The sequence below is a fragment of the Malus sylvestris genome, chromosome 1 (genome assembly GCF_916048215.2).
Source record: "Malus sylvestris chromosome 1, drMalSylv7.2, whole genome shotgun sequence".
In the NCBI taxonomy this organism is placed as follows: Eukaryota; Viridiplantae; Streptophyta; class Magnoliopsida; order Rosales; family Rosaceae; genus Malus; species Malus sylvestris.
The window spans coordinates 13,822,384-13,832,812 of record NC_062260.1 but is presented as its reverse complement, the minus strand read 5'-3'; the positions used below and the strand labels follow the sequence as shown (position 1 = coordinate 13,832,812).

The window sequence follows — 10,429 nt, the reverse complement described above, 5'->3', positions numbered from 1 at the left end:
CATAGAGATACCTGGACGATACTGAAATCGGAAGAGTCGCTTCTTCAAGAAGAGACGATTTTCTGCGCTCTTGGTCATATACTTCTCCTCCAATTTCGTCCATAACTCCTTAGCAGAAGTTTCCTTCATATACGGGTATTTCAACTCCTTATCAAGGAACGATCGAATAGCAGCACAAGCATGAAGATTAATTCGCGTCCACTGCTTGTCATCAATATCTTATGGTTTATTTTCCAGAACCATATCCAACTCTTGTTGATACAACACATCCATAACTTCACATTGCCACATACCAAAATTATTAGAGCCATTGAATTTATCAACCTCTAACCTTGTAGTAGTAGTTGGATGTCTGTTGGATGTAGACGAAGACGATGTTGAGCCCCTCTTTACAGATTCATCTTTATCTCCAGCCATCTACTCGGCACTATTCACAAATATGGCACTGTTCACAGGTACAATACTGTTCACAGATACTGTAGCAGTTCACTGTTCACGAACTGTAGCAGTTCACTGTTCACGGAACTGTAGCGCCAACACTATTCACGGAACTGGGCTCTGGTACCACTTGTTGTGCGAAAGCGGCATTCAACTGTAAGTGAATAGTAAAACAAAACAGAAACAAAACCAACACCAACAAGAACACCAAGATTTATACTGGTTCGGCAATGCCTACATCCAGTTTGGAGACGACGGAGTATTCCACTATAATCAATGAGAACATACAATAGTGTTTATCACTCAATTTCCCAAAGACCCAAATAACCCAAGCTCTCACACTTACAATAGGAAGAGAAAACCAAAAATACAAAGCAAGACAATTTGAGAAAATTCTTCTCTATGCCAAATGGCTTCTTGCTCTTTCTCCTCTTCCTTGTTCTTCTCTACTTCTCCATGCTTATGGGATGCACCTTGCTCCCCTTTTATAGCCAAAGAAAAGCTTCTCAAAGACATCAATGGCCAAAGGCCTAACATCAAGTAAAAAAGAATTAGGCATAAGTGCATCCAATTTTGGTTTCCCACATGTAGCATGCCATCCAACAATTTTGACCACAAAAGTAGTCCAAAGATTTGGACTTTGACTACATGTTTGAGTCAATAATCAACACAAACCTGACTCTTACTCTTATGAATCTCCCAATACAATCCTTGTTTAGTTCGATCAACCTTTAGTACAGTCACCATTAACCTTCCAATGGATTGCGTAACTGATTCCGTTAATCTCAGAGATGGGACTCTATGAATTTGTCCCATAGAGTTCCTAGTGAAAAAGGCTCCCATCAATTGCTTCCATTCTGTGTTCTGTCATCGATCATTACTAGATCCTCGTTGAACTTCCATGGTTAGTCAGCATCTAGAAACCTAAACATGTCTCGTTGCCCCCATAAACCTTGCTAGCAAATGTATGTTTCCTATGACTCTAATGGAGACCCCTTCTTTTCCTCTCCAAAGAGACGTGAATCTGTTTATGAAAGCATCCATGTTTTCCACTTTGAATGTTAGCACCTTTGCAATCACGATATCGTGAAATCCAACCAGTGCCTTCACTTCCTTCGTCTTGATGGTAACTCCACTTTTTCATTCTTTGATAAATGAAGTTTAGCTCCAAACCTCCGCCCTAATTCCCTCCAAGTCATACTATTTTGGTATTTCTCTCATCGTTCTCACTCGTTGTCCACTCGTAGAAGATCTTCACCGTGTTAAAAGATATCAGCTTCTTCGTCGTATTGTGATTATGCATTTAAATCTGGGCTGCACCGTCAAAGAACTCTAACCCTAATTTGTGCCCTTAATTGAGACCCTCCTTTCGAGGACTTTTGGTTTTCCCTTACACTATATTTGGATGAGAGAAATAAATTTGAAATTTGAATAAAAATCAGAATTTATAAATTGATATGCACCAATTTTCTTGTTTGGATTCATAAACATAGAAATTTAGAATTTCTACGTGGAAAAAAAACTTGGAATTTGGGACCTCCAATTCCCAAGTTTAAATTCCATGTAAATAGGTGTCATTTCCAAATTTCTATGAATAAGAGTTTAAAAATAACAAATTCCGTATTCAATTCCATTATTCTTTTAGGTTTACCAAATAAGAAAAGTCGCAAATTCTAGAAATAAAATATCGTCGTTTCAATTTCCATCATTTTAAAATTTCTTAGTAATCTTAAATTTCTTCGTCCAAACATAGTGTTAATGAAAGAAAATAATAATAATTTAAGGATACATTTGGCATTTTAGTATCAATAAGCCATTTGACGTATTTTAGTTAGTTGTGTTACGCCCTGATCTTGAGATACGTCCAAGATCGACACATGACGTCACACATGCATGTTCATCTTTCATGTCTCGCCTCCAAGACATGACCAAAAATACTAATAAATGGCTCAACAACACAATAACTTATCTTTTATTTCATGGTTGCATCTAATCTCTTTGTTGGACTGCCTACGTATCCTAGAATGGGATCAAGCAATTCGTAGTTCACCCATTGATAAATACTGACATTCCACAAGGCACTTCCAAACGGAAAAAATAGAGTTTCAAAATCATTCAATTCCTGGAACTCGTTGAGTAATTAACTAGGTTCTAGTCTATTTAACAAAATCATATAGCCGCTCAAATTGTCATTTTAACTTTCACAGATATCATATTGCTTTCCACTAACAATTCCACAATTACATCAAATAATAGATTCAGTGAATCAAAGATGCACAATATTAACATCTAACTACGTTAATCAATCAAAGATCAAATATCACATCACTAAGTTTAATAAAACCAACCTCCATAAGGTTGCCATATTTCTCTACATGCAATCCATATATCTAGAATCCAGTATTATAACCTTAAGTTACAACCATAAGAGTAACCTTGAGTAACAACGTTCATGAACAAAAATATAAGGTTCAACGAAGATAGTGTTCCTGACCACTCAACGGAACTCAACTCTAGAATGCTTATGGCCCCCCAAAGCGGATTAACCAGCAAAACCATAGGCATCCATCCGATAGTGTGCTCTTCCATGCAGATTAACTAGGCAAGATCACCTAATAGATCCAATGTGATCAAGTAAGCATTGACCCCCAATGCGGATTAACCAGGCGGAGTCATCCCCTTGAATGCCTATGGTCCCTTAATGTGGAATAACTAGGTAGGACCATCATCCAACAATATGTTCCCCTAATGTAGATTGACCAGGCATGACCACTTATGGAAGTAAACCGAGTAGGCAGTGACCCACAATGCGGATTAATCAGGCGGAGTCACCCCTAGGGTGTGCATGGTCCCCCAATACAGATTAGCCAGGTGGAACCATGGACATGCCTCCAATAATGTCGCTCCCTAATACGGATTGATTAATCAGGCAGAACCACTTATGAGAATAATGAAACCAGGTAGGCAATGAATCCCCAATGAAAATTAACCAGATGGCGTCACCTCTAGAATGAGTATGGTCCCCCAATGCGAATTAACTAGTCGGAAGCAACTATAACATAGTGCAATCTCATCATCATCACACATCATACAACAATCGTCATTAATTATAATTGTTAGCATACACATTATCAATTCCACAAGACAAACGAATATCTAATCACCTATACGTACTGTAACGACCTGTTTCAAAATTTACGTTTTAATTGGTTAAGATTACGAAAATACCCCTAATGATGGAAATGTTGACTTTCGTTGACTTTTGTCCGTTGACATGTTATAATTTTTTTGTTTATTTTATTTTTGTAGCTCTCGTCGATATGAACGTGTAGGCATGATCAGAATCGAATTCGAAGCTAAAACGAAGCTTCTACAATTTTTTAACGACGAGGTCATTTTGGTAATTTCACCCATGTAGATATTTCTCCACTTTGGGCCTCTACAAGGCTGACACGTGGCGTCCCCCCCCCCCCAAAAAAAAAATTATGGTACCCTTTTTCTCCCCACTCTTGTGACATCTCTCTCTCTCTAGAACTCTCCATTTTTCTCTTTCTCGTCGCTACTCTATTCTTTCCTTTCCGGCGAGCACACACACAACCACATATACACAGACAACAACCGAAACAACCACACCATTATCACTCCATCCCCTACAAGTCCTACAAACCTTGAATGCAGAGAAATCCCTTGTTTTCTCCATCTCTCCCTCGTTACACAGTCGTTCACTGTGCAAAAAGCTAATTCGGCTAGGTATCGCCATTTTTTTATGAGATAAGCTCGATAACAACTCTAAATCTTCTTAGATCGTGTTTATAAATGTGTTTATGTAGTTTTTGAGATAATTTAATAGTGTTTGGACGCAGAAACCACTCGGGAGAACCTTCCTTAGTTTTTTCGGTGAAAAACAATGTGTTGCAGGCCATTTTCCGGCCGATCTCGACTTTAACTCAACCCCATCTGGGTGCTCGAATCCTCACTTTCTTAGCTTTATTTTGGTTTTTGAATGGTGAGTTTTGGTTAGGTTTTAACCCCAAAATGGAGCTGGAGAAATTTCCCGGCTAAAACTCTAGATTTCGACCTTTCCTTTCACTCGTGAGCCAACCGGGTCGACCCAACCTGTGACTTTACGACCTGATTCAAAACTCAGCCCAAACCTTGGGCCTATGTAATCCGAGTCCAACCCAATAACCAAGCCTAAATCCATTAGCCCAGTAACTCGACCCAACCCAACAACAAAAACCCAGGCCTAAACCTGGACCCAAATCCAGCTTCTTGGGCCGGCACGTGGCCTGCGCGTCATGGCCGGCGTGTGGAGCACACGCGCTTCCGCTGGAGGTACTATGTTCCTCCACCATCCACGGCGGCGACCACAACGACACCAACGACTTTTCTGGCGACCCAACTCGGTGCGTGGCCTTTCGGGTTATCACCTTGTGACGGCGCTTACGGTGGCATGTGGGAGAACCTGAGATCCTTCATTAGGTTTTTTGATGTGCCAGATCCAAATCCGCTATCTGTTTTCCTAAATTCCATCGTTTTAGTATAGTTTTATTAAATGATCTTAATTTGTGTTTAGGTGCATCGGTTGGAAGTGATCCAGTCCTCCCTAGTTCGAGCGGCTCTCCGATAGTGGAATACTTATGAGTGAACCCCTTCTAAACTTGCATGTTTTTATAAAATATCAGGCTTGCATGCATTGAATATGTTTTATGTTATGTTTTTACGGATTTATATATTTATGCTTTACGGGGAATCTTTGATTTATTTAAATTGCTTTTATGAAATATCCATGATTTATTGAAATTACATTTTTCTAAAGGTTATGAAATATTGGATTTTTGTTTATGAGCCTCTATGTAGACCTAGAATTTTGGACCCGACCTAACCCGTTAATATTAGTATTTGAGTGGATGTTTAAAGGGTCGGGTCGGGTCGCTAACGGGTGAACCTGTTAACAACTCGTTAAATAACGGGTCACTTTGGGTCAACCCGTTAGATCGGTTAGCACCTGTTAGTTGAGGATGTTTTAGTAATTTCAGTAAAGTCTTAACAACAAAAAATAAACTCTATGCATAATAATAATAATAATAATAATAATAATAATAATAATAATAATAATAATAATAATAAAAATGATAATTGTTAACGGGTGACCCGTTAGCTTAACGGGTTGGGTTCGAGTGACCCGTTAACTTAACGGGTCGGATTAAACCTGACACAAACCTAATAAATCCAACCTGTTTACAGGTCTACCTCTATGGATCTACGATTGTAATTCATTTTACAAATTTATGAATATGATTTATCATGGATTTATGAGATGAGGCTTTAAGCTTTTGAGCTCCGGATTTGATAAGAGTTTTGAGGTATGTTTTTAGTGCTTAACTAGTGGGTTATCATACAACACATACACACAACCGGGTATGTAGACGTCTATGGCCATAGGACACAGTTGATGATATTGATAACATACCCCCAGCTTCACTAGCCTGGGGCTAGTGTCAGTGTGATATGTTATTTGTATATGTTTCATCTCCGGCGTAACTCAGAGTCGTACAGCTTCACCTTCGGGTAATGGACCCACCATTTATTCTCTGGCGTAATCCAGAGTCGTACATCTTCACCTTCGAGTGATGGACCCACTGCATATACATATATATGTTTTATCCTATTCTCCGGTGTAACTCGGAGTCGTACAACTTCACATTCCGGTGATGGACCATGGTTTCTTCACTGGCGTAACCCAATGTCGTACTTCACCTTTGGTGATGGTTATGCCTTCGGACCACTATGATACCTCTAGCTGAGTATACCATTGATTTGAGTTATGAGATTCTTAGGTTTTTCCTTAGGGTTTCGCTACCACTTTTAAAGATGATTTTATTGCTACAAATATTTTGGCATGCTAGAGTTTTTGGGAAAAACCTATATGTTGTATTATATGTATGTTTTCAAAATAGGGGGTTAGTATGTTCATAAATGAAATGGGTTTCGTATGATTGGTATTATTATAAACTTATGGTCCACTCACATTTTCTGTTTTTGCGCCACGTCAGCACATAGTGACGAGGAGCACGACCCGAGCATCAAGACATTTACCTACTAGTGACTGTACATCCCTCCACTTGAGTATGGCTTCCTTTTATGATCATTTGTTACTTGATGCCTTACCTTTCTTTAGCACTTTCGTTTAGTGGTATGATCTGGACATATTCGTACATCTTGGTTCAGATTTGTGAATGTTGGAAACTCTGTTTCTTCCATGTTTAAATTGGATTACTGTTACTATTGCCTTTTTATGTTGCATATTCTTTGTGAATGTTGTTTCTTGCATAATTTTTGGATTGCTTATTCCCTCATATCATTGCAGATTCACACATTCATGGCTTTTGTCACCCCTGGGGTGTCGGTCAGCACGCGCCATCCAGGTGTCATTTGGATATCTGGGTTAGGGCGTGTCACGTACAAGTTCTACGAAATTGTTCTAACATGGTTCTAGTTCATACTTTTCTTACTAGAAATCACCCATATCTTTTATATCTTATAGTAGTTCAATAATCAGCGAGGTTGCCATTCATCGGTTCTCCAACTTCGTATCATCGATCTGCCTCGTGTAATGGTCAAATAGTGTAAACTTTGGGTGGGGTGGGGAGTCGACTGGAAGTGGTGGCCAAGATCGGAGCATTTGAGGTTTGCGGAATCGGCATCTCAAATTACTACATGGGATTGGTTGCTTCCCCCACTTCCTTGGACTTTCTATTTATAACAAGTCCAAATTACTATTTCGTCCCCAACTTACATCGCTTGTAATTCTTTCATTAGAGTTCCGTTTCGCAAACGGTCTTCGCCTATGCACTCGTGAAATCAAGATCCATAAAAAAATACCAAGGTTATCCTCGAAAGGTTTACAAGTTTAAAATGACTATGCATGAAAAATCGAACTTTGTAACTAAATATAGTTCTAAAATTGATGAAATAAAATTTAATTCCCATAAATACGAAATTTAAATAAGGGTAAATTACATTTTACTCCCTCAGGTTTGGGGTCAATTTCAATTTCTTACAACATCTTTAAAACATTTCAATTTGATACATTTACTTATCATTTTATTTCAATTTTATACATCCGTTAGAAAATCTGTTAAGTAAACCGTTAAGTGATAACGTGGCAAATATGGGATCCACATCTGTGCTGACATGGCAAGAAAAATATTTTTTTATGCATTTAAAATATAATAATATTTACCCTTAAAATTAAAAAAATTTAAAAAAAAACAATCGAACCCCCCCAACCCTCTTCTCCATCTCCTCCTTCTTCACCTCCCATCCATTCTCTCTCTCCAGACCCACTCTTCCCTCTTCACCCCCGGACCCACCTTCAGTTTGCTTCTCGTTGCTCTCCTCGATGAAATTATGACCCATCTTAGTCAAGAACATGGAGCTCAGCTCAAACTCAGCCAATCTTTCGATACCGCTGTCTTTGTTGAAATGCGACTCTTCGATTTTTATCCGCCGCCAAGCTTCTCCATGGCTGCCGAGCTTTTCAATACGTTCAAGAACGAAATGGGCGAATAAGGTGGTGAGGGTGCGAGTTGGGAGGTGAGTTAGGGATGATCGGGGATGAGATGGATTTTGGGGGATTAGGGTTTGGGGGTTTATGGTGAGAGTGTTGCATAGGGGTTTAAAGGAGAGTAGGGAATGGGTCGGGGGGGGGGGAGGGGTGAAGAGGGAGGAGTGGGTATGGGGAGAGAGAATGAATGGGAGGTGAAGAGGGATGAGATGGAGAAGATTGGGGGGGTTTCTGGGTTCGATTGGATTCTTTTTTTTTTAAGGGTAAATATTATTATATTTTAAATGCATAAAAAATATTTTTCTTGCCACGTGGCACAAATTTGGCAGCCACGTCAGCACAAATGTGGATCCTATATTTGCCACGCCATCTGACACACCCCGTCCCGAAGGAGGGCATGCTGGCCGTCACGTGAGAGTGACGTAACCATTTGCACAGTACGGAAGCTTTAAGATACAATTTATAAGTTGATACACCCGAAGGTGAGTCCTAATTTTGTCCAATCTGTCAGAACACCGTCAAATTCCTCGTAGTCACCACACCTTTGTGATTCCTGAACCTGGAGGGGCGCAAAACCAAAATTGAGTGGGTCAGTAAAACAATTCTTTTCCAAATCCAAACATTTCTCAAAACGTTGTAACCCCTCTCCGTAAAACCTGTATACTTTCCCAGAAATGTAAAATATAAATATACATATATATTCTCAATACTTTAATTCATTAACTCAACATTTTTTTCTTTATCAATCATGCCATGCCATGTCTAATTCAACAGTTAAGTATGGATGCATCAACAATAATCATATCAGGTGCAAGAAAGTAATCAACCGGAGGCCCTCTAATAGCCCTGTACGGTTGAACCTAGAGCTCAAATTCTATCACTCTCACTCTACCGGAGTCACCTCTGTGACCTGTCCGGCCTTCTGCACACAAGTTACGCTCTAGTGCTTTTCTCATCAATCATATGTGCACATAATCTAAGGTCACCCACCAGTCGAAATCTCACTAACACTCTTCGATTGGCCCGTCGCACCCACTCCGCGTGGACTGTGCGACCAGCATCTACTTGGATCCAAGGCGAGCGTGCGATGCGGTGAATACTATAAGCACTAAACTATGGTGCAGGATTTGAGCTCAATATATATATCAACATCATCATAACAGTATTTAAATACTCACCTGTGCGTCCGCCGCACCAATTCATACATATGCATCATATATCAATTCATATCATTTCATGCATGGCAATTCGATTCACATTTTTCATATAACTCTATATACTTTTCGCATACTTCTATGCATGGCATTTCAACTAATATATCTCATATACTTTTATACATTTCCATTTAAAGCATAATTTCATGCATTTTCAATTTCTGGGAAAACGGCAAGTATATATGTATACGGAAAACAAAACTGCCCACTCACCTGGAGTTCGCCCTACAACTCCCTAGCACAATACGCCAAGGCGTCATGACGATCGCCGCCTAGAACAGTAATCAAATCCAACCTCAGAATTCATATCGATAGAATATAACTTATATAAAATACGTCACTACGTAGATCGATCCGGAAGATCTGCCACTCAGATTTTAAATCCATAACTTCCAGAGGTCCACAATATATCTCTAGGGTAACATCCTAAAATTTCATTACCATCCAACGGTCGGATCTCTGTCAATTAACAAAACTAGGTGACGGTTAACATTCTATATTATGGACTTACAACTCCAATTTCGGAAGATCCGCAAATCGGATTCTCAATCTGTAAGTTCCTATAATCCTCAAATATTACGTATTACAACGTATCAAAGTTTGGTAACGATCCAACGGTCGGATCATCAATTCACATTTTCACCAAAACTATAAAACGTTATTCGAACACCTAACCAACAATCCTTAATAACTTTCTCATACGGTGCTCAAATTGGGTATACGAATATACCACATTGATCTACTCGACGTCACGGACGTCGACATATTTTTAAAATAATTTTTTACTGTAGCACGCGCCCCCACGCGCCAAGGAAGGCACGGACCTACGCGCCCCCACGCGCACCTTCTTCTTCCTTGGGTCGCCGGACTGGTTTTTCCGGCGGCCGTTTTTCAAATTGCCATAACTTTGTCATTTCTCAACGAAATCAAGTGATTCAAAAACGAAAGTTGTATCCCTTGAAGAGACCAAGAGAATGGTACCTTGCACAACACCTAGTTCGCCGTGGTTTGGCCGGAAACGGCCTCGAAAACCTCGGAGGTCGCCGGAAACTGGGTATTTTTCAAATGAGTATAACTTCTTCAATACTCAACGAAATTGAGTGAAACAAAAAGGAAAGTTGTAGTATTTGACGAGACGAAGAGATTGATACCTACCTCGACTCCTAACTCGCCGGATATTCGCCGGAAAAAGCCTCGAAAGCTCCGG

The 10,429-nt window shown here is 39.7% G+C and overlaps 1 long non-coding RNA gene across 1 annotated transcript; it reads right to left on the bottom strand.

Annotated features, from left to right (window-relative positions):
• Positions 1 to 8,450: 8,450 nt before the first annotated feature.
• Positions 8,451 to 10,183, bottom strand: LOC126631992 (uncharacterized). The gene is made up of 2 exons (XR_007626533.1): positions 9,436 to 10,183; positions 8,451 to 8,567 (listed from the first exon to the last, which is right to left on the bottom strand). It is a non-coding gene; the product is annotated as an uncharacterized LOC126631992 (long non-coding RNA).
• Positions 10,184 to 10,429: the final 246 nt, after the last annotated feature.